This window comes from Eriocheir sinensis, chromosome 1 (assembly GCF_024679095.1).
Source record: "Eriocheir sinensis breed Jianghai 21 chromosome 1, ASM2467909v1, whole genome shotgun sequence".
NCBI lineage: Eukaryota > Metazoa > Arthropoda > Malacostraca > Decapoda > Varunidae > Eriocheir > Eriocheir sinensis.
Genome location: NC_066509.1, coordinates 43,186,862 through 43,208,290, shown reverse-complemented (window position 1 = coordinate 43,208,290; position 21,429 = coordinate 43,186,862). Strand labels below are relative to the sequence as shown.

At 41.2% G+C, this 21,429-nt stretch overlaps 24 non-coding genes and 1 pseudogene across 24 annotated transcripts; all 25 read right to left on the bottom strand.

Annotated features, from left to right (window-relative positions):
* Window positions 1–1,615: 1,615 nt before the first annotated feature.
* Window positions 1,616–1,734, bottom strand: LOC126997200 (5S ribosomal RNA). The gene has a single exon (XR_007751949.1). It is a non-coding gene; the product is annotated as a 5S ribosomal RNA (ribosomal RNA).
* Window positions 1,735–2,349: 615 nt separating this feature from the next.
* LOC126997193 (5S ribosomal RNA) lies at window positions 2,350–2,468 on the bottom strand. The gene has a single exon (XR_007751942.1). It is a non-coding gene; the product is annotated as a 5S ribosomal RNA (ribosomal RNA).
* A 618-nt stretch (window positions 2,469–3,086) lies between these two features.
* On the bottom strand, window positions 3,087–3,205 carry LOC126997185 (5S ribosomal RNA). Its single transcript, XR_007751938.1, has one exon. It is a non-coding gene; the product is annotated as a 5S ribosomal RNA (ribosomal RNA).
* Window positions 3,206–3,820: 615 nt separating this feature from the next.
* Window positions 3,821–3,939, bottom strand: LOC126997180 (5S ribosomal RNA). The gene has a single exon (XR_007751930.1). It is a non-coding gene; the product is annotated as a 5S ribosomal RNA (ribosomal RNA).
* Window positions 3,940–4,550: 611 nt separating this feature from the next.
* Window positions 4,551–4,669, bottom strand: LOC126997172 (5S ribosomal RNA). Its single transcript, XR_007751926.1, has one exon. It is a non-coding gene; the product is annotated as a 5S ribosomal RNA (ribosomal RNA).
* Window positions 4,670–5,285: 616 nt separating this feature from the next.
* LOC126997164 (5S ribosomal RNA) lies at window positions 5,286–5,404 on the bottom strand. The gene has a single exon (XR_007751920.1). It is a non-coding gene; the product is annotated as a 5S ribosomal RNA (ribosomal RNA).
* Window positions 5,405–6,018: 614 nt separating this feature from the next.
* LOC126997156 (5S ribosomal RNA) lies at window positions 6,019–6,137 on the bottom strand. The gene has a single exon (XR_007751913.1). It is a non-coding gene; the product is annotated as a 5S ribosomal RNA (ribosomal RNA).
* Window positions 6,138–6,751: 614 nt separating this feature from the next.
* LOC126997365 (5S ribosomal RNA) lies at window positions 6,752–6,870 on the bottom strand. The gene has a single exon (XR_007752059.1). It is a non-coding gene; the product is annotated as a 5S ribosomal RNA (ribosomal RNA).
* Window positions 6,871–7,476: 606 nt separating this feature from the next.
* On the bottom strand, window positions 7,477–7,595 carry LOC126997148 (5S ribosomal RNA). The gene has a single exon (XR_007751912.1). It is a non-coding gene; the product is annotated as a 5S ribosomal RNA (ribosomal RNA).
* A 614-nt stretch (window positions 7,596–8,209) lies between these two features.
* LOC126997140 (5S ribosomal RNA) lies at window positions 8,210–8,328 on the bottom strand. The gene has a single exon (XR_007751911.1). It is a non-coding gene; the product is annotated as a 5S ribosomal RNA (ribosomal RNA).
* Window positions 8,329–8,949: 621 nt separating this feature from the next.
* On the bottom strand, window positions 8,950–9,068 carry LOC126997127 (5S ribosomal RNA). The gene has a single exon (XR_007751909.1). It is a non-coding gene; the product is annotated as a 5S ribosomal RNA (ribosomal RNA).
* Window positions 9,069–9,682: 614 nt separating this feature from the next.
* Window positions 9,683–9,801, bottom strand: LOC126997121 (5S ribosomal RNA). The gene has a single exon (XR_007751908.1). It is a non-coding gene; the product is annotated as a 5S ribosomal RNA (ribosomal RNA).
* Window positions 9,802–10,418: 617 nt separating this feature from the next.
* LOC126997115 (5S ribosomal RNA) lies at window positions 10,419–10,537 on the bottom strand. The gene has a single exon (XR_007751907.1). It is a non-coding gene; the product is annotated as a 5S ribosomal RNA (ribosomal RNA).
* A 619-nt stretch (window positions 10,538–11,156) lies between these two features.
* On the bottom strand, window positions 11,157–11,275 carry LOC126997339 (5S ribosomal RNA). The gene has a single exon (XR_007752043.1). It is a non-coding gene; the product is annotated as a 5S ribosomal RNA (ribosomal RNA).
* A 612-nt stretch (window positions 11,276–11,887) lies between these two features.
* On the bottom strand, window positions 11,888–12,006 carry LOC126997107 (5S ribosomal RNA). Its single transcript, XR_007751906.1, has one exon. It is a non-coding gene; the product is annotated as a 5S ribosomal RNA (ribosomal RNA).
* Window positions 12,007–12,617: 611 nt separating this feature from the next.
* On the bottom strand, window positions 12,618–12,736 carry LOC126997101 (5S ribosomal RNA). Its single transcript, XR_007751905.1, has one exon. It is a non-coding gene; the product is annotated as a 5S ribosomal RNA (ribosomal RNA).
* A 617-nt stretch (window positions 12,737–13,353) lies between these two features.
* LOC126997098 (5S ribosomal RNA) lies at window positions 13,354–13,472 on the bottom strand. Its single transcript, XR_007751897.1, has one exon. It is a non-coding gene; the product is annotated as a 5S ribosomal RNA (ribosomal RNA).
* Window positions 13,473–14,090: 618 nt separating this feature from the next.
* LOC126997091 (5S ribosomal RNA) lies at window positions 14,091–14,209 on the bottom strand. The gene has a single exon (XR_007751895.1). It is a non-coding gene; the product is annotated as a 5S ribosomal RNA (ribosomal RNA).
* A 618-nt stretch (window positions 14,210–14,827) lies between these two features.
* On the bottom strand, window positions 14,828–14,946 carry LOC126997344 (5S ribosomal RNA). The gene has a single exon (XR_007752045.1). It is a non-coding gene; the product is annotated as a 5S ribosomal RNA (ribosomal RNA).
* A 612-nt stretch (window positions 14,947–15,558) lies between these two features.
* On the bottom strand, window positions 15,559–15,677 carry LOC126997086 (5S ribosomal RNA). The gene has a single exon (XR_007751894.1). It is a non-coding gene; the product is annotated as a 5S ribosomal RNA (ribosomal RNA).
* A 619-nt stretch (window positions 15,678–16,296) lies between these two features.
* On the bottom strand, window positions 16,297–16,415 carry LOC126997336 (5S ribosomal RNA). The gene has a single exon (XR_007752041.1). It is a non-coding gene; the product is annotated as a 5S ribosomal RNA (ribosomal RNA).
* A 616-nt stretch (window positions 16,416–17,031) lies between these two features.
* Window positions 17,032–17,150, bottom strand: LOC126997459 (5S ribosomal RNA). The gene has a single exon (XR_007752132.1). It is a non-coding gene; the product is annotated as a 5S ribosomal RNA (ribosomal RNA).
* Window positions 17,151–17,768: 618 nt separating this feature from the next.
* LOC126997359 (5S ribosomal RNA) lies at window positions 17,769–17,887 on the bottom strand. Its single transcript, XR_007752053.1, has one exon. It is a non-coding gene; the product is annotated as a 5S ribosomal RNA (ribosomal RNA).
* Window positions 17,888–18,506: 619 nt separating this feature from the next.
* LOC126997335 (5S ribosomal RNA) lies at window positions 18,507–18,625 on the bottom strand. Its single transcript, XR_007752040.1, has one exon. It is a non-coding gene; the product is annotated as a 5S ribosomal RNA (ribosomal RNA).
* A 610-nt stretch (window positions 18,626–19,235) lies between these two features.
* LOC126997595 (5S ribosomal RNA) lies at window positions 19,236–19,357 on the bottom strand (annotated as a pseudogene).
* Window positions 19,358–21,429: the final 2,072 nt, after the last annotated feature.

The window sequence follows — 21,429 nt, the reverse complement described above, 5'->3', positions numbered from 1 at the left end:
TACTACCATTCTTACATTCTAACACTATCATTATTAACATCTACATATTCTCGTTACCATTTCAAACACTATTATCTACACGTCACCCATCGGTAACTACAAAAAACAAACACTTTTCACTATTCAAACAAAAGTAACCATCCCTTGTCCACTAACCTCATTTATTATTAACACCGAAATCATCAATAGTTTATTTCCAAACTATCAATCTGCCACCCTAGGGGAAAAAGACAATGGTAGTACATTAACAGATTCACAAAGTAATCGTAAGAGTTTCAGAGAGTCGCGAATGTTTTTCCATCCCTCAAATATTGCCTTTCCCTTCCTTTGGGGGTTACTGGAGGGAAAATGTTATTGAAAAAAGAATACTAAAGTCTTTTCAGCCTACGCCCCCCTCCACCTCCCTCCCCCTTCTTTCTCTCTTTTTTTTCTCCTCCCTACAACAAACAGAGAGAGGAGGAGAAGGGAGGAAGAAGAGGAGGAAGAGGAGAAGAAAAAGTTAGTGAACAAAAGAATGAAAGGAGGAATAATGATAATATAAACAAGCATCATAAAAAAAAATCTGAAAAGCTGAAAATTACACTCCAAATTGAGTAAAAAAAAATCCACACTTCAGAAGGCTCGACTCCCCCCCCCTACCCCATGGTGCCGGGGGGTGAGACCTTGTTGGCGTAATGAAATATAATGCAGCAGTTCTCCAAACACTCGAATGAGGAAAAAAACGGATTAAAGGTATTTTATTGTAATTTGAGCCACTACTATTTTTTTTTTGTTGTTGTTGTTTGAATTGTCTGTTTAATTTATTTTTCCGGCGGTTTTTTGTTAGAGTTGCTTCCTTTTTCTTAATTGGCCTCTGCATTTTTTCCATTGTTGTCTTTTTTCACTTTTTTTCTATTGTATCCTTTTAACATCTTTTCTATTTCAATTTTATGCCTTTTTTTTACTTCTTTTTTATAGGGTGAATCTAATTACATAATCAAAACTACACTTTTTCTACCTTGATATATTTTTGTCTGTTGTACTTTTTTTCAGCGGAACTATTCTTATGCTGATTTCACTGCACATTTTCTTCTTCGGCTGAAAGTTTCTTTTTTTTTTTTACTCTGAGACAGAAAATACTGGTTCAATTATATATACAGCTGTACCACTTCGCCTTATTCTATCCTCGTTCTCTATCTGGTGTACTTATTTTGGTAATATGTAGTGTTCACATGCTTCATCCCTTCTAATTTAACTTTCTATATAGAATTTGTTGGAGTAATTTACTTATGGTGTCATAATAACAACTCTCCTACCTCCTCGTGTTATTGTTTGTGTTGTATATTTAAAGGAAATAAATATGCAAGGTGTTCTCATTCCACTATTTTCATCTTCCCAGCGATTTTTTACCGGAAGAATATATCCATTTTAAGTTCATTCCACTCTCTCTATATAGATGAAAAGAAAAGAGGAATGCAAAAGAAAGGCTAAAAGTTAAAGGAAAAGAAAAGGAGAGGGGTGCAAAAAGAAAGAAAAAAAATATAAAACATAACGGAAGGCCGAAAGCTATATGAAAAGAAAAGAGTCATCAGGACCGCAAGGTGAAAAGTTAAGAGAAATTAAATAAAAAGAGGGATGCCAACAGCATCTGGTGTTCCCAGGCGGTCACCCATCCAAGTACTATCCAGACCCAACGTCGCTTAACTTCGCTGATCGGACGAGAAGCGGTGTTTTCAACGTGGTGTGGCCGTTGACAAGAAAGGTGAACTGGCTTTCATCTTTGAGGCAGGTAACACAGGTAATCACATGCCAGCGCTTGGACCGGGCGAAGTAGTGAAGGTTTGTTATGTTGGTCCTGATGTTTGAGCCAGGTGACACAGGTAAACGCCAGCGCTTGGACCGGGTGAAGTAGTGAAGCTTTGTTAAGTTGCTCCTTATGTTTGAGCCAGGTAACACGGCTAAACACATGCCAGCGCTGGGACCCCAGTGAAGTAAAAATAAATAAATGAATGAATAAATAAATAAAGTTACGTAACCAGCGTCAAAATTTTCTAAACGAAAGGCTGAGCTGAATGAAAAATATAAAAAAGGGACGGAAAACGAAGTGCTTAAGGAAAAGAAATGGTGCAAAACGAAAGGTCAAAAGGTAAATAAAACGAAAACAGGGATGCAAGGCGAAAGGCTAAGACCTAGATGAAAAGAAAAGAGGAATGCAAAAGAAAGGATAAAAGCTAAATGAAAAGAAAAGAAGAGGGGTGCAAAAGAAAGAAAAAAATATAAAACATAACGGAAGGCCGAAAGCTATATGAAAAGAAAAGAGTCACCAGGACCGCAGGGTGAAAAGTTAAGAGAAATTAAATAAAAAGGGGATGCCAACAGCATCTGGTGTTCCCAGGCGGTCACCCATCCAAGTACTATCCAGACCCAACGTCGCTTAACTTCGCTGATCGGACGAGAAGCGGTGTTTTCAACGTGGTGTGGCCGTTGACAAGAGAGGTGAACTGGCTTTCATCTTTGAGGCAGGTAACACAGGTAATCACATGCCAGCGCTTGGACCGGGCGAAGTAGTGAAGGTTTGTTAAGTTGGTCCTGATGTTTGAGCCAGGTGACACAGGTAAACGCCAGCGCTTGGACCGGGTGAAGTAGTGAAGCTTTGTTAGGTTGCTCCTTATGTTTGAGCCAGGTAACACGGCTAAACACATGCCAGCGCTGGGACCCCAGTGAAGTAAAAATAAATAAATGAATGAATAAATAAATAAAGTTACGTAACCAGCGTCAAAATTTTCTAAACGATAGGCTGAGCTGAATGAAAAAAATAAAAAAGGGACGGAAAACGAAGTGCTTAAGGAAAACAAATGGTGCAAAACGAAAGGTCAAAAGGTAAATAAAACGAAAACAGGGATGCAAGGCGAAAGGCTAAGACCTAGATGAAAACAAAAGAGGAATGCAAAAGAAAGGATAGAAGCTAAATGAAAAGAAAAGAAGAGGGGTGCAAAAAGAAAGAAAAAAAATATAAAACATAACGGAACGCCGAAAGCTATATGAAAAGAAAAGAGTCATCAGGACCGCAAGGTGAAAAGTTAAGAGAAATTAAATAAAAAGAGGGATGCCAACAGCATCTGGTGTTCCCAGGCGGTCACCCATCCAAGTACTATCCAGACCCAACGTCGCTTAACTTCGCTGATCGGACGAGAAGCGGTGTTTTCAACGTGGTGTGGCCGTTGACAAGAAAGGTGAACTGGCTTTCATCTTTGAGGCAGGTAACACAGGTAATCACATGCCAGCGCTTGGACCGGGCGAAGTAGTGAAGGTTTGTTAAGTTGGTCCTGATGTTTGAGCCAGGTGACACAGGTAAACGCCAGCGCTTGGACCGGGTGAAGTAGTGAAGCTTTGTTAAGTTGCTCCTTATGTTTGAGCCAGGTAACACGGCTAAACACATGCCAGCGCTGGGACCCCAGTGAAGTAAAAATAAATAAATGAATGAATAAATAAATAAAGTTACGTAACCAGCGTCAAAATTTTCTAAACGAAAGGCTGAGCTGAATGAAAAAAATAAAAAAGGGACGGAAAACGAAGTGCTTAAGGAAAAAAATGGTGCAAAACGAAAGGTCAAAAGGTAAATAAAACGAAAACAGGGATGCAAGGCGAAAGGCTAAGACCTAGATGAAAAGAAAAGAGGAATGCAAAAGAAAGGATAAAAGCTAAATGAAAAGAAAAGAAGAGGGGTGCAAAAAGAAAGAAAAAAAATATAAAACATAACGGAAGGCCGAAAGCTATATGAAAAGAAAAGAGTCATCAGGACCGCAAGGTGAAAAGTTAAGAAATTAAATAAAAAGAGGGATGCCAACAGCATCTGGTGTTCCCAGGCGGTCACCCATCCAAGTACTATCCAGACCCAACGTCGCTTAACTTCGCTGATCGGACGAGAAGCGGTGTTTTCAACGTGGTGTGGCCGTTGACAAGAAAGGTGAACTGGCTTTCATCTTTGAGGCAGGTAACACAGGTAATCACATGCCAGCGCTTGGACCGGGCGAAGTAGTGAAGGTTTGTTAAGTTGGTCCTGATGTTTGAGCCAGGTGACACAGGTAAACGCCAGCGCTTGGACCGGGTGAAGTAGTGAAGCTTTGTTAAGTTGCTCCTTATGTTTGAGCCAGGTAACACGGCTAAACACATGCCAGCGCTGGGACCCCAGTGAAGTAAAAATAAATAAATGAATGAATAAATAAATAAAGTTACGTAACCAGCGTCAAAATTTTCTAAACGAAAGGCTGAGCTTAAAGAAAAGAAAAAAAAGGGACGGAAAACGAAGTGCTTAAGGAAAAGAAATGGTGCAAAACGAAAGGTCAAAAGGTAAATAAAACGAAAACAGGGATGCAAGGCGAAAGGCTAAGACCTAGATGAAAAGAAAAGAGGAATGCAAAAGAAAGGATAAAAGCTAAATGAAAAGAAAAGAAGAGGGGTGCAAAAAGAAAGAAAAAATATAAAACATAACGGAAGGCCGAAAGCTATATGAAAAGAAAAAGTCATCAGGACCGCAAGGTGAAAAGTTAAGAGAAATTAAATAAAAGAGATGCCAACAGCATCTGGTGTTCCCAGGCGGTCACCCATCCAAGTACTATCCAGACCCAACGTCGCTTAACTTCGCTGATCGGACGAGAAGCGGTGTTTTCAACGTGGTGTGGCCGTTGACAAGAAAGGTGAACTGGCTTTCATCTTTGAGGCAGGTAACACAGGTAATCACATGCCAGCGCTTGGACCGGGCGAAGTAGTGAAGGTTTGTTGTTGGTCCTGATGTTTGAGCCAGGTGACACAGGTAAACGCCAGCGCTTGGACCGGGTGAAGTAGTGAAGCTTTGTTAAGTTGCTCCTTATGTTTGAGCCAGGTAACACGGCTAAACACATGCCAGCGCTGGGACCCCAGTGAAGTAAAAATAAATAAATGAATGAATAAATAAATAAAGTTACGTAACCAGCGTCAAAATTTTCTAAACGAAAGGCTGAGCTGAATGAAAAAAATAAAAAAGGGACGGAAAACGAAGTGCTTAAGGAAAAGAAATGGTGCAAAACGAAAGGTCAAAAGGTAAATAAAACGAAAACAGGGATGCAAGGCGAAAGGCTAAGACCTAGATGAAAAGAAAAGAGGAATGCAAAAGAAAGGATAAAAGCTAAATGAAAAGAAAAGAAGAGGGGTGCAAAAAGAAAGAAAAAAAATATAAAACATAACGGAAGGCCGAAAGCTATATGAAAAGAAAAGAGTCATCAGGACCGCAAGGTGAAAAGTTAAGAGAAATTAAATAAAAAGAGGGATGCCAACAGCATCTGGTGTTCCCAGGCGGTCACCCATCCAAGTACTATCCAGACCCAACGTCGCTTAACTTCGCTGATCGGACGAGAAGCGGTGTTTTCAACGTGGTGTGGCCGTTGACAAGAAAGGTGAACTGGCTTTCATCTTTGAGGCAGGTAACACAGGTAATCACATGCCAGCGCTTGGACCGGGCGAAGTAGTGAAGGTTTGTTAAGTTGGTCCTGATGTTTGAGCCAGGTGACACAGGTAAACGCCAGCGCTTGGACCGGGTGAAGTAGTGAAGCTTTGTTAAGTTGCTCCTTATGTTTGAGCCAGGTAACACGGCTAAACACATGCCAGCTGGGACCCCAGTGAAGTAAAAATAAATAAATGAATGAATAAATAAATAAAGTTACGTAACCAGCGTCAAAATTTTCAAAACGAAAGGCTGAGCTGAATGAAAAAATAAAAAGGGACGGAAAACGAAGTGCTTAAGGAAAAGAAATGGTGCAAAACGAAAGGTCAAAAGGTAAATAAAACGAAAACAGGGATGCAAGGCGAAAGGCTAAGACCTAGATGAAAAGAAAAGAGGAATGCAAAAGAAAGGATAAAAGCTAAATGAAAAGAAAAGAAGAGGGGTGCAAAAAGAAAGAAAAAAAATATAAAACATAACGGAAGGCCGAAAGCTATATGAAAAGAAAAGAGTCACCAGGAACGCAAGGTGAAAAGTTAAGAGAAATTAAATAAAAGGAGGGATGCCAACAGCATCTGGTGTTCCCAGGCGGTCACCCATCCAAGTACTATCCAGACCCAACGTCGCTTAACTTCGCTGATCGGACGAGAAGCGGTGTTTTCAACGTGGTGTGGCCGTTGACAAGAAAGGTGAACTGGCTTTCATCTTTGAGGCAGGTAACACAGGTAATCACATGCCAGCGCTTGGACCGGGCGAAGTAGTGAAGGTTTGTTAAGTTGGTCCTGATGTTTGAGCCAGGTGACACAGGTAAACGCCAGCGCTTGGACCGGGTGAAGTAGTGAAGCTTTGTTAAGTTGCTCCTTATGTTTGAGCCAGGTAACACGGCTAAACACATGCCAGCGCTGGGACCCCAGTGAAGTAAAAATAAATAAATGAATGAATAAATAAAGTTACGTAACCAGCGTCAAAATTTTCTAAACGAAAGGCTGAGCTGAATGAAAAAAATAAAAAAGGGACGGAAAACGAAGTGCTTAAGGAAAAGAAATGGTGCAAAACGAAAGGTCAAAAGGTAAATAAAACGAAAACAGGGATGCAAGGCGAAAGGCTAACACCTAGATGAAAAGAAAAGAGGAATGCAAAAGAAAGGATAAAAGCTAAATGAAAAGAAAAGAAGAGGGGTGCAAAAAGAAAGAAAAAAAATATAAAACATAACGGAAGGCCGAAAGCTATATGAAAAGAAAAAAGTCATCAGGACCGCAAGGTGAAAAGTTAAGAGAAATTAAATAAAAAGAGGGATGCCAACACCATCTGGTGTTCCCAGGCGGTCACCCATCCAAGTACTATCCAGACCCAACGTCGCTTAACTTCGCTGATCGGACGAGAAGCGGTGTTTTCAACGTGGTGTGGCCGTTGACAAGAAAGGTGAACTGGCTTTCATCTTTGAGGCAGGTAACACAGGTAATCACATGCCAGCGCTTGGACCGGGCGAAGTAGTGAAGGTTTGTTGTTGGTCCTGATGTTTGAGCCAGGTGACACAGGTAAACGCCAGCGCTTGGACCGGGTGAAGTAGTGAAGCTTTGTTAAGTTGCTCCTTATGTTTGAGCCAGGTAACACGGCTAAACACATGCCAGCGCTGGGACCCCAGTGAAGTAAAAATAAATAAATGAATGAATAAATAAATAAAGTTACGTAACCAGCGTCAAAATTTTCTAAACGAAAGGCTGAGCTGAATGAAAAAATAAAAAGGGACGGAAAACGAAGTGCTTAAGGAAAAGAAATGGTGCAAAACGAAAGGTCAAAAGGTAAATAAAACGAAAACAGGGATGCAAGGCGAAAGGCTAAGACCTAGATGAAAACAAAAGAGGAATGCAAAAGAAAGGATAAAAGCTAAATGAAAAGAAAATAAGAGGTGCAAAAGAAAGAAAAAATATAAAACATAACGGAAGGCCGAAAGCTATATGAAAAGAAAAGAGTCACCAGGACCGCAAGGTGAAAAGTTAAGAGAAATTAAATAAAAGAGATGCCAACAGCATCTGGTGTTCCCAGGCGGTCACCCATCCAAGTACTATCCAGACCCAACGTCGCTTAACTTCGCTGATCGGACGAGAAGCGGTGTTTTCAACGTGGTGTGGCCGTTGACAAGAAAGGTGAACTGGCTTTCATCTTTGAGGCAGGTAACACAGGTAATCACATGCCAGCGCTTGGACCGGGCGAAGTAGTGAAGGTTTGTTAAGTTGGTCCTGATGTTTGAGCCAGGTGACACAGGTAAACGCCAGCGCTTGGACCGGGTGAAGTAGTGAAGCTTTGTTGTTGCTCCTTATGTTTGAGCCAGGTAACACGGCTAAACACATGCCAGCGCTGGGACCCCAGTGAAGTAAAAATAAATAAATGAATGAATAAATAAATAAAGTTACGTAACCAGCGTCAAAATTTTCTAAACGAAAGGCTGAGCTGAATGACAAAAATAAATAAAAGGGACGGAAAACGAAGTGCTTAAGGAAAAGAAATGGTGCAAAACGAAAGGTCAAAAGGTAAATAAAACGAAAACAGGGATGCAAGGCGAAAGGCTAAGACCTAGATGAAAAGAAAAGAGGAATGCAAAAGAAAGGATAAAAGCTAAATGAAAAGAAAAGAAGAGGGTGCAAAAGAAAGAAAAAATATAAAACATAACGGAAGGCCGAAAGCTATATGAAAAGAAAAGAGTCACCAGGAGCGCAAGGTGAAAAGTTAAGAGAAATTAAATAAAAAGAGGGATGCCAACAGCATCTGGTGTTCCCAGGCGGTCACCCATCCAAGTACTATCCAGACCCAACGTCGCTTAACTTCGCTGATCGGACGAGAAGCGGTGTTTTCAACGTGGTGTGGCCGTTGACAAGAAAGGTGAACTGGCTTTCATCTTTGAGGCAGGTAACACAGGTAATCACATGTCAGCGCTTGGACCGGGCGAAGTAGTGAAGGTTTGTTAAGTTGGTCCTGATGTTTGAGCCAGGTGACACAGGTAAACGCCAGCGCTTGGACCGGGTGAAGTAGTGAAGGTTTGTTAAGTTGGTCCTTATGTTTGAGCCAGGTAACACAGGTAAACACATGCCAGCGCTGGGACCCCGGTGAAGTAAAAATAAAGAAATAAAGGAATGAATAAATAAATAAAGTTACGTAACCAGCGTCATTTTTTTTCAAAACGAAAGGCTGAGCTAAATTAAAAAAAAAAAAAGGACGGAAAACGAAGTGCTTAAGGAAAAGAAATGGTGCAAAACGAAAGGTCAAAAGGTAAATAAAACGAAAACAGGGATGCAAGGCGAAAGGCTAAGACCTAGATGAAAACAAAAGAGGAATGCAAAAGAAAGGATAAAAGCTAAATGAAAAGAAAAGAAGAGGGGTGCAAAAAGAAAGAAAAAAAATATAAAACATAACGGAAGGCCGAAAGCTATATGAAAAGAAAAGAGTCACCAGGACCGCAAGGTGAAAAGAGAAGAGAAATTAAATAGAAAGAGTGATGCCAACAGCATCTGGTGTTCCCAGGCGGTCACCCATCCAAGTACTATCCAGACCCAACGTCGCTTAACTTCGCTGATCGGACGAGAAGCGGTGTTTTCAACGTGGTGTGGCCGTTGACAAGAAAGGTGAACTGGCTTTCATCTTTGAGGCAGGTAACACAGGTAATCACATGCCAGCGCTTGGACCGGGCGAAGTAGTGAAGGTTTGTTAAGTTGGTCCTGATGTTTGAGCCAGGTGACACAGGTAAACGCCAGCGCTTGGACCGGGTGAAGTAGTGAAGCTTTGTTAAGTTGCTCCTTATGTTTGAGCCAGGTAACACGGCTAAACACATGCCAGCGCTGGGACCCCAGTGAAGTAAAAATAAATAAATGAATGAATAAATAAATAAAGTTACGTAACCAGCGTCAAAATTTTCTAAACGAAAGGCTGAGCTGAATTAAAAATATAAAAAAGGGACGGAAAACGAAGTGCTTAAGGAAAAGAAATGGTGCAAAACGAAAGGTCAAAAGGTAAATAAAACGAAAACAGGGATGCAAGGCGAAAGGCTAACACCTAGATGAAAAGAAAAGAGGAATGCAAAAGAAAGGATAAAAGCTAAATGAAAAGAAAAGAAGAGGGGTGCACAAAGAAAAAAAATATAAAACATAACGGAAGGCCGAAAGCTATATGAAAAGAAAAGAGTCATCAGGACCGCAAGGTGAAAAGTTAAGAGAAATTAAATAAAAAGAGGGATGCCAACAGCATCTGGTGTTCCCAGGCGGTCACCCATCCAAGTACTATCCAGACCCAACGTCGCTTAACTTCGCTGATCGGACGAGAAGCGGTGTTTTCAACGTGGTGTGGCCGTTGACAAGAAAGGTGAACTGGCTTTCATCTTTGAGGCAGGTAACACAGGTAATCACATGCCAGCGCTTGGACCGGGCGAAGTAGTGAAGGTTTGTTAAGTTGGTCCTGATGTTTGAGCCAGGTGACACAGGTAAACGCCAGCGCTTGGACCGGGTGAAGTAGTGAAGCTTTGTTAAGTTGCTCCTTATGTTTGAGCCAGGTAACACGGCTAAACACATGCCAGCGCTGGGACCCCAGTGAAGTAAAAATAAATAAATGAATGAATAAATAAATAAAGTTACGTAACCAGCGTCAAAATTTTCTAAACGAAAGGCTGAGCTGAATGAAAAAAATAAAAAAGGGACGGAAAACGAAGTGCTTAAGGAAAAGAAATGGTGCAAAACGAAAGGTCAAAAGGTAAATAAAACGAAAACAGGGATGCAAGGCGAAAGGCTAAGACCTAGATGAAAACAAAAGAGGAATGCAAAAGAAAGGATAAAAGCTAAATGAAAAGAAAAGAAGAGGGGTGCAAAAAGAAAGAAAAAAAATATAAAACATAACGGAAGGCCGAAAGCTATATGAAAAGAAAAGAGTCATCAGGACCGCAAGGTGAAAAGTTAAGAGAAATTAAATAAAAAGGGGATGCCAACAGCATCTGGTGTTCCCAGGCGGTCACCCATCCAAGTACTATCCAGACCCAACGTCGCTTAACTTCGCTGATCGGACGAGAAGCGGTGTTTTCAACGTGGTGTGGCCGTTGACAAGAAAGGTGAACTGGCTTTCATCTTTGACGCAGGTAACACAGGTAATCACATGCCAGCGCTTGGACCGGGCGAAGTAGTGAAGGTTTGTTAAGTTGGTCCTGATGTTTGAGCCAGGTGACACAGGTAAACGCCAGCGCTTGGACCGGGTGAAGTAGTGAAGCTTTGTTAAGTTGCTCCTTATGTTTGAGCCAGGTAACACGGCTAAACACATGCCAGCGCTGGGACCCCAGTGAAGTAAAAATAAATAAATGAATGAATAAATAAATAAAGTTACGTAACCAGCGTCAAAATTTTCTAAACGAAAGGCTGAGCTGAATGAAAAAAATAAAAAAAGGGACGGAAAACGAAGTGCTTAAGGAAAAGAAATGGTGCAAAACGAAAGGTCAAAAGGTAAATAAAACGAAAACAGGGATGCAAGGCGAAAGGCTAAGACCTAGATGAAAAGAAAAGAGGAATGCAAAAGAAAGGATAAAAGCTAAATGAAAAGAAAAGAAGAGGGGTGCAAAAAGAAAGAAAAAAAATATAAAACATAACGGAAGGCCGAAAGCTATATGAAAAGAAAAGAGTCACCAGGACCGCAAGGTGAAAAGTTAAGAGAAATTAAATAAAAAGAGGGATGCCAACAGCATCTGGTGTTCCCAGGCGGTCACCCATCCAAGTACTATCTAGACCCAACGTCGCTTAACTTCGCTGATCGGACGAGAAGCGGTGTTTTCAACGTGGTGTGGCCGTTGACAAGAAAGGTGAACTGGCTTTCATCTTTGAGGCAGGTAACACAGGTAATCACATGCCAGCGCTTGGACCGGGCGAAGTAGTGAAGGTTTGTTAAGTTGGTCCTGATGTTTGAGCCAGGTGACACAGGTAAACGCCAGCGCTTGGACCGGGTGAAGTAGTGAAGCTTTGTTAAGTTGCTCCTATGTTTGAGCCAGGTAACGGCTAAACACATGCCAGCGCTGGGACCCCAGTGAAGTAAAAATAAATAAATGAATGAATAAATAAATAAAGTTACGTAACCACCGTCAAAATTTTCTAAACGAAAGGCTGAGCTGAATGAAAAAAATTAAAAAGGGACGGAAAACGAAGTGCTTAAGGAAAAGAAATGGTGCAAAACGAAAGGTCAAAAGGTAAATAAAACGAAAACAGGGATGCAAGGCGAAAGGCTAAGACCTAGATGAAAAGAAAAGAGGAATGCAAAAGAAAGGATAAAAGCTAAATGAAAAGAAAAGAAGAGGGTGCAAAAGAAAGAAAAAAATATAAAACATAACGGAAGGCCGAAAGCTATATGAAAAGAAAAGAGTCACCAGGACCGCAAGGTGAAAAGTTAAGAGAAATTAAATAAAAAGAGGGATGCCAACAGCATCTGGTGTTCCCAGGCGGTCACCCATCCAAGTACTATCCAGACCCAACGTCGCTTAACTTCGCTGATCGGACGAGAAGCGGTGTTTTCAACGTGGTGTGGCCGTTGACAAGAAAGGTGAACTGGCTTTCATCTTTGAGGCAGGTAACACAGGTAATCACATGCCAGCGCTTGGACCGGGCGAAGTAGTGAAGGTTTGTTAAGTTGGTCCTGATGTTTGAGCCAGGTGACACAGGTAAACGCCAGCGCTTGGACCGGGTGAAGTAGTGAAGCTTTGTTAAGTTGCTCCTTATGTTTGAGCCAGGTAACACGGCTAAACACATGCCAGCGCTGGGACCCCAGTGAAGTAAAATAAATAAATGAATGAATAAATAAATAAAGTTACGTAACCAGCGTCAAAATTTTCTAAACGAAAGGCTGAGCTGAATGAAAAAATAAAAAGGGACGGAAAACGAAGTGCTTAAGGAAAAGAAATGGTGCAAAACGAAAGGTCAAAAGGTAAATAAAACGAAAACAGGGATGCAAGGCGAAAGGCTAAGACCTAGATGAAAAGAAAAGAGGAATGCAAAAGAAAGGATAAAAGCTAAATGAAAAGAAAAGAAGAGGGGTTCTAAACTTAAGAAAAATATATATAATACATAACGGAAGGCCGAAAGATATATGAAAAGAGTCATCAGGACCGCAAAGTGAAAAGTTAAGAGAAATTATATAAAAAGAGGGATGCCAACAGCATCTGGTGTTCCCAGGCGGTCACCCATCCAAGTACTATCCAGACCCAACGTCGCTTAACTTCGCTGATCGGACGAGAAGCGGTGTTTTCAACGTGGTGTGGCCGTTGACAAGAAAGGTGAACTGGCTTTCATCTTTGAGGCAGGTAACACAGGTAATCACATGCCAGCGCTTGGACCGGGCGAAGTAGTGAAGGTTTGTTAAGTTGGTCCTGATGTTTGAGCCAGGTGACACAGGTAAACGCCAGCGCTTGGACCGGGTGAAGTAGTGAAGCTTTGTTAAGTTGCTCCTTATGTTTGAGCCAGGTAACACGGCTAAACACATGCCAGCGCTGGGACCCCAGTGAAGTAAAAATAAATAAATGAATGAATAAATAAATAAAGTTACGTAACCACCGTCAAAATTTTCTAAACGAAAGGCTGAGCTGAATGAAAAAAATTAAAAAGGGACGGAAAACGAAGTGCTTAAGGAAAAGAAATGGTGCAAAACGAAAGGTCAAAAGGTAAATAAAACGAAAACAGGGATGCAAGGCGAAAGGCTAAGACCTAGATGAAATCCAAAGAGGAATGCAAAAGAAAGGATAAAAGCTAAATGAAAAGAAAAGAAGAGGGGTGCAAAAAGAAAGAAAAAAAATACAAAACATAACGGAAGGCCGAAAGCTATATGAAAAGAAAAGAGTCACCAGGACCGCAGGGTGAAAAGTTAAGAGAAATTAAATAAAAAGGGGATGCCAACAGCATCTGGTGTTCCCAGGCGGTCACCCATCCAAGTACTATCCAGACCCAACGTCGCTTAACTTCGCTGATCGGACGAGAAGCGGTGTTTTCAACGTGGTGTGGCCGTTGACAAGAAAGGTGAACTGGCTTTCATCTTTGAGGCAGGTAACACAGGTAATCACATGCCAGCGCTTGGACCGGGCGAAGTAGTGAAGGTTTGTTAAGTTGGTCCTGATGTTTGAGCCAGGTGACACAGGTAAACGCCAGCGCTTGGACCGGGTGAAGTAGTGAAGCTTTGTTAAGTTGCTCCTTATGTTTGAGCCAGGTAACACGGCTAAACACATGCCAGCGCTGGGACCCCAGTGAAGTAAAAATAAATAAATGAATGAATAAATAAATAAAGTTACGTAACCAGCGTCAAAATTTTCTAAACGAAAGGCTGAGCTGAATGAAAAAAATTAAAAAGGGACGGAAAACGAAGTGCTTAAGGAAAAGAAATGGTGCAAAACGAAAGGTCAAAAGGTAAATAAAACGAAAACAGGGATGCAAGGCGAAAGGCTAAGACCTAGATGAAAAGAAAAGAGGAATGCAAAAGAAAGGATAAAAGCTAAATGAAAAGAAAAGAAGAGGGGTGCAAAAAGAAAGAAAAAAAATATAAAACATAACGGAAGGCCGAAAGCTATATGAAAAGAAAAGAGTCACCAGGACCGCAAGGTGAAAAGTTAAGAGAAATTAAATAAAAAGAGGGATGCCAACAGCATCTGGTGTTCCCAGGCGGTCACCCATCCAAGTACTATCCAGACCCAACGTCGCTTAACTTCGCTGATCGGACGAGAAGCGGTGTTTTCAACGTGGTGTGGCCGTTGACAAGAAAGGTGAACTGGCTTTCATCTTTGAGGCAGGTAACACAGGTAATCACATGCCAGCGCTTGGACCGGGCGAAGTAGTGAAGGTTTGTTAAGTTGGTCCTGATGTTTGAGCCAGGTGACACAGGTAAACGCCAGCGCTTGGACCGGGTGAAGTAGTGAAGCTTTGTTAAGTTGCTCCTTATGTTTGAGCCAGGTAACACGGCTAAACACATGCCAGCGCTGGGACCCCAGTGAAGTAAAAATAAATAAATGAATGAATAAATAAATAAAGTTACGTAACCAGCGTCAAAATTTTCTAAACGAAAGGCTGAGCTGAATGAAAAAAATAAAAAAGGGACGGAAAACGAAGTGCTTAAGGAAAAGAAATGGTGCAAAACGAAAGGTCAAAAGGTAAATAAAACGAAAACAGGGATGCAAGGCGAAAGGCTAAGACCTAGATGAAAAGAAAAGAGGAATGCAAAAGAAAGGATAAAAGCTAAATGAAAAGAAAAGAAGAGGGGTGCAAAAAGAAAGAAAAAAAATATAAAACATAACGGAAGGCCGAAAGCTATATGAAAAGAAAAGAGTCACCAGGACCGCAAGGTGAAAAGTTAAGAGAAATTAAATAAAAAGAGGGATGCCAACAGCATCTGGTGTTCCCAGGCGGTCACCCATCCAAGTACTATCCAGACCCAACGTCGCTTAACTTCGCTGATCGGACAAGAAGCGGTGTTTTCAACGTGGTGTGGCCGTTGACAAGAAAAGTGAACTGGCTTTCATCTTTGAGGCAGGTAACACAGGTAATCACATGCCAGCGCTTGGACCGGGCGAAGTAGTGAAGGTTTGTTAAGTTGGTCCTGATGTTTGAGCCAGGTGACACAGGTAAACGCCAGCGCTTGGACCGGGTGAAGTAGTGAAGCTTTGTTAAGTTGCTCCTTATGTTTGAGCCAGGTAACACGGCTAAACACATGCCAGCGCTGGGACCCCAGTGAAGTAAAAATAAATAAATGAATGAATAAATAAATAAAGTTACGTAACCAGCGTCAAAATTTTCTAAACGAAAGGCTGAGCTGAATGAAAAAAATAAAAAGGGACGGAAAACGAAGTGCTTAAGGAAAAGAAATGGTGCAAAACGAAAGGTCAAAAGGTAAATAAAACGAAAACAGGATGCAAGGCGAAAGGCTAAGACCTAGATGAAAAGAAAAGAGGAATGCAAAAGAAAGGATAAAAGCTAAATGAAAAGAAAAGAAGAGGGTGCAAAAGAAAGAAAAAATATAAAACATAACGGAAGGCCGAAAGCTATATGAAAAGAAAAGAGTCACCAGGAGCGCAAGGTGAAAAGTTAAGAGAAATTAAATAAAAAGAGGGATGCCAACAGCATCTGGTGTTCCCAGGCGGTCACCCATCCAAGTACTATCCAGACCCAACGTCGCTTAACTTCGCTGATCGGACGAGAAGCGGTGTTTTCAACGTGGTGTGGCCGTTGACAAGAAAGGTGAACTGGCTTTCATCTTTGAGGCAGGTAACACAGGTAATCACATGCCAGCGCTTGGACCGGGCGAAGTAGTGAAGGTTTGTTAAGTTGGTCCTGATGTTTGAGCCAGGTGACACAGGTAAACGCCAGCGCTTGGACCGGGTGAAGTAGTGAAGCTTTGTTAAGTTGCTCCTTATGTTTGAGCCAGGTAACACGGCTAAACACATGCCAGCGCTGGGACCCCAGTGAAGTAAAAATAAATAAATGAATGAATAAATAAATAAAGTTACGTAACCCCCGTCAAAATTTTCTAAACGAAAGGCTGAGCTGAATGAAAAATATAAAAAAGGGACGGAAAACGAAGTGCTTAAGGAAAAGAAATGGTGCAAAACGAAAGGTCAAAAGGTAAATAAAACGAAAACAGGGATGCAAGGCGAAAGGCTAAGACCTAGATGAAAAGAAAAGAGGAATGCAAAAGAAAGGATAAAAGCTAAATGAAAAGAAAAGAAGAGGGGTGCAAAAAGAAAGAAAAAAAAATATAAAACATAACGGAAGGCCGAAAGCTATATGAAAAGAAAAGAGTCACCAGGAGCGCAAAGTGAAAAGTTAAGAGAAATTAAATAAAAAGAGGGATGCCAGCAGCATCTGGTGTTCCCAGGCGGTCACCCATCCAAGTACTATCCAGACCCAACGTCGCTTAACTTCGCTGATCGGACGAGAAGCGGTGTTTTCAACGTGGTGTGGCCGTTGACAAGAAAGGTGAACTGGCTTTCATCTTTGAGGCAGGTAACACAGGTAATCACATGCCAGCGCTTGGACCGGGCGAAGTAGTGAAGGTTTGTTAAGTTGGTCCTGATGTTTGAGCCAGGTGACACAGGTAAACGCCAGCGCTTGGACCGGGTGAAGTAGTGAAGCTTTGTTAAGTTGCTCCTTATGTTTGAGCCAGGTAACACGGCTAAACACATGCCAGCGCTGGGACCCCAGTGAAGTAAAAATAAATAAATGAATGAATAAATAAATAAAGTTACGTAACCAGCGTCAAAATTTTCAAAACGAAAGGCTGAGCTGAATGAAAAAAATAAATAAAAGGGACGGAAAACGAAGTGCTTAAGGAAAAGAAATGGTGCAAAACGAAAGGTCAAAAGGTAAATAAAACGAAAACAGGGATGCAAGGCGAAAGGCTAAGACCTAGATGAAAACAAAAGAGGAATGCAAAAGAAAGGATAAAAGCTAAATGAAAAGAAAAGAAGAGGGTGCAAAAGAAAGAAAAAAATACAAAACATAACGGAAGGCCGAAAGCTATCTGAAAAGAAAAGAGACACCAGGACCGCAGGGTGACAAGTTAAGAGAAATTAAATAAAAACGGGAAGCCAACAGCATCTGGTGTTCCCAGGCGGTCACCCATCCAAGTACTATCCAGACCCAACGTCGCTTAACTTCGCTGATCGGACGAGAAGCGGTGTTTTCAACGTGGTGTGGCCGTTGACAAGAAAGGTGAACTGGCTTTCATCTTTGAGGCAGGTAACACAGGTAATCACATGCCAGCGCTTGGACCGGGCGAAGTAGTGAAGGTTTGTTAAGTTGGTCCTGATGTTTGAGCCAGGTGACACAGGTAAACGCCAGCGCTTGGACCGGGTGAAGTAGTGAAGCTTTGTTAAGTTGCTCCTTATGTTTGAGCCAGGTAACACGGCTAAACACATGCCAGCGCTGGGACCCCAGTGAAGTAAAAATAAATAAATGAATGAATAAATAAATAAAGTTACGTAACCAGCGTCAAAATTTTCTAAACGAAAGGCTGAGCTGAATGAAAAAAATAAAAAAGGGACGGAAAACGAAGTGCTTAAGGAAAAGAAATGGTGCAAAACGAAAGGTCAAAAGGTAAATAAAACGAAAACAGGGATGCAAGGCGAAAGGCTAAGACCTAGATGAAAAGAAAAGAGGAATACAAAAGAAAGGATAAAAGCTAAATGAAAAGAAAAGAAGAGGGCTCCAAAAAGAAAGAAAAAAAATATAAAACATAACGGAAGGCCGAAAGCTATATGAAAAGAAAAGAGTCACCAGGACCGTAAGGTGAAAAGTTAAGAGAAATTAAATAAAAAGAGGGATGCCAACAGCATCTGGTGTTCCCAGGCGGTCACCCATCCAAGTACTATCCAGACCTAACGTCGCTTAACTTCGCTGATCGGACGAGAAGCGGTGTTTTCAACGTGGTGTGGCCGTTGACAAGAGAGGTGAACTGGCTTTCATCTTTGAGGCAGGTAACACAGGTAATCACATGCCAGCGCTTGGACCGGGCGAAGTAGTGAAGGTTTGTTAAGTTGGTCCTGATGTTTGAGCCAGGTGACACAGGTAAACGCCAGCGCTTGGACCGGGTGAAGTAGTGAAGCTTTGTTAAGTTGCTCCTTATGTTTGAGCCAGGTAACACGGCTAAACACATGCCAGCGCTGGGACCCCAGTGAAGTAAAAATAAATAAATGAATGAATAAATAAATAAAGTTACGTAACCAGCGTCAAAATTTTCTAAACGAAAGGCTGAGCTGAATGAAAAAAATTAAAAAGGGACGGAAAACGAAGTGCTTAAGGAAAAGAAATGGTGCAAAACGAAAGGTCAAAAGGTAAATAAAACGAAAACAGGGATGCAAGGCGAAAGGCTAAGACCTAGATGAAAAGAAAAGAGGAATGCAAAAGAAAGGATAAAAGCTAAATGAAAAGAAAAGAAGAGGGGTGCAAAAAGAAAGAAAAAAAAATATAAAACATAACGGAAGGCCGAAAGCTATATGAAAAGAAAAGAGTCACCAGGAGCGCAAAGTGAAAAGTTAAGAGAAATTAAATAAAAAGAGGGATGCCAGCAGCATCTGGTGTTCCCAGGCGGTCACCCATCCAAGTACTATCCAGACCCAACGTCGCTTAACTTCGCTGATCGGACGAGAAGCGGTGTTTTCAACGTGGTGTGGCCGTTGACAAGAAAGGTGAACTGGCTTTCATCTTTGAGGCAGGTAACACAGGTAATCACATGCCAGCGCTTGGACCGGGCGAAGTAGTGAAGGTTTGTTAAGTTGGTCCTGATGTTTGAGCCAGGTGACACAGGTAAACGCCAGCGCTTGGACCGGGTGAAGTAGTGAAGCTTTGTTAAGTTGCTCCTTATGTTTGAGCCAGGTAACACGGCTAAACACATGCCAGCGCTGGGACCCCAGTGAAGTAAAAATAAATAAATGAATGAATAAATAAATAAAGTTACGTAACCAGCGTCAAAATTTTCTAAACGAAAGGCTGAGCTGAATGAAAAAAATAAAAAAGGGACGGAAAACGAAGTGCTTAAGGAAAAGAAATGGTGCAAAACGAAAGGTCAAAAGGTAAATAAAACGAAAACAGGGATGCAAGGCGAAAGGCTAAGACCTAGATGAAAAGAAAAGAGGAATGCAAAAGAAAGGATAAAAGCTAAATGAAAAGAAAAGAAGAGGGGTGCAAAAAGAAAGAAAAAAAATATAAAACATAACGAAAGCTATACGAAAAGAAAAGAGTCACCAGGAGCGCAAAGTGAAAAGCTAAGAGAAATTAAATAAAAAGAGGGATGCCAACAGCATCTGGTGTTCCCAGGCGGTCACCCATCCAAGTACTATCCAGACCCAACGTCGCTTAACTTCGCTGATCGGACGAGAAGCGGTGTTTTCAGAAGAGTGAACTGACTTTCATCTTTGTGGCAGGTAACACAGGTAAACACATGCCAGCTCTTGGACCGGGTGAAGTAGTGAAGGTTTGTTAAGTTGGTCCTGATGTTTGAGCCAGGTGACACAGGTAAACGCCAGCGCTTGGACCGGGTGAAGGCGTGAAGGTTTGTTAAGTTGTTCCTTATGTTTGAGCCAGGTAACACAGGTAAACACATGCCAGAGCTGGGACCCCGGTGAAGTAAAAATAAATTAATTAATGAATCCTTTCTGACCTTATGCTCATTTTATGTTTTGCATCTTGATTTGGTTCTTCTTTCCATTTTTTTCGTCTTTTTTTTTCTTCTACTTCTTCTTCTTCCTTTCTTCTTCCTCTTTTTCTTCTTCTTCTTTTCCTTGTCTTTGTCTTTTTCTTTTTCTTCTTCCTCCTTTCGTACAAATCTCCGCCTCTGTCCCTTCATCCCGCTTTGATCCTCCACCATTCAGCTTCCTTCCTGACTTCCATCTTTATCCACCCCCGTCATTTTGTACTCTTTCTTTACATTCACTGATTCCTCTCTCTCTCTCTCTCTCTCTCTCTCTCTCTCTCTCTCTCTCTCTCTCTCTCTCTCTCTCTCTCTCATTGCGGTAAATTGCGAGTCAGATCCTAAAAGTTTTTTTTAGATATATAAACATTATTTGAGACAATTATTCGAGATAGTTAACTACCTAGAGTGTAATTCGCTAATCCTGGACTCGCAAAATGGTTTCCGTAACAACAGATCTTGTTTGTCGAATCTATTAAGGTTTTATAACGAGCTTTTTGCAGTCTACGATGTTTCTAAATCACTTGATATTATTTATTTGGATTTCCAGAAGGCGTTTGATAAAGTCCCACACTACAAGTTGCTTCATAAAATCAAGGAAATATATATTGGGGGTAAGCATCACGAATGGATCAAGCACTGGCTAAGCAATAGAAAGCAAAGAGTTGTAATAAATGGAGTGACCTCTGAATGAATGCCAGTCACTAGTGGTGTCCCCCAAGGCTCTGTCCTGGGATCCGTTCTCTTCGTCATTCACATCAACGACATTGATCTTGGTCTCAATAATTTCATTAGTAAATTTGCGGACGGCACGAAAATCGGCAATGCGGTACTTACGGAATGTGACAGGCGGAGCCTACAAGAAGATTTGCGTAAAATATCAGATTGGTCAGAAAAATGGGAAATGACTTTTAACCCTATTTTGCATAATGTTGCCTGATGTTAACGATCTGAAAAATTAGCCGTAGCTCAGTGTTCCCTTAAGTTATTGCTTTGAGCAACCGTCTGAGTTTTCTTCGATGACCCATTTTCTATGATCCATCATATCATCACTCTGCGCCAGGGCTGCCGTTCGGCGGAAATTCGTCTGCTAAACGGAAGCAGACGACGCTATACGGACATGACGTCATCGACGGAAAAAAATTCCGTTTCCTCTTCATTTCCTTATAAATGCTAAATGTAATTACAATGAACCTTTTTTTTATTAAGAATATTAGTTCTTATGATTTTCCCACAATATTATGGATATAAGCAGCTACATGAATGTGCCATATTGTCCTGATAATCAGCAAAAATGATGTCTCATTTTCCTAGACGAGGTATCGTCAGCCTACGGAAATCATTCCTTCGACCACTTTAGCTATATTCTTCACTGGAGTAAGACTTCATTAAGGTAAGAAATATAAACTTTAGCGCTTTCTACTTTAGTGTTAGTGATAGTATTTGTCACAAGTAAATAATAGCTGCAGATTTAATGGACGTACATATTTGTAAAAGTTGGTAAGTCGTCGATCATTGCCATATTCCGTTTTCTAGTTTTTAAAAGAAGACGCGTTTGAATGGTAGACTAACTTTCAACTGGTGTCATGGTGGTGTTTATGTGTTGAAGTGGTGTTATGGCTCTCAATTTATTACACACTAGTGAAGAGGACAGTAGTGAGGACGAAAATCAAATAAATAATGGACCAAGTGAAGAGGATGTACAACCACTAAATATTATAAATTCAGAAACACAAGAGACTGACTCAGAGAATGATGACAGTGAGGATCATAGCGAATACCATATCGATAATAGT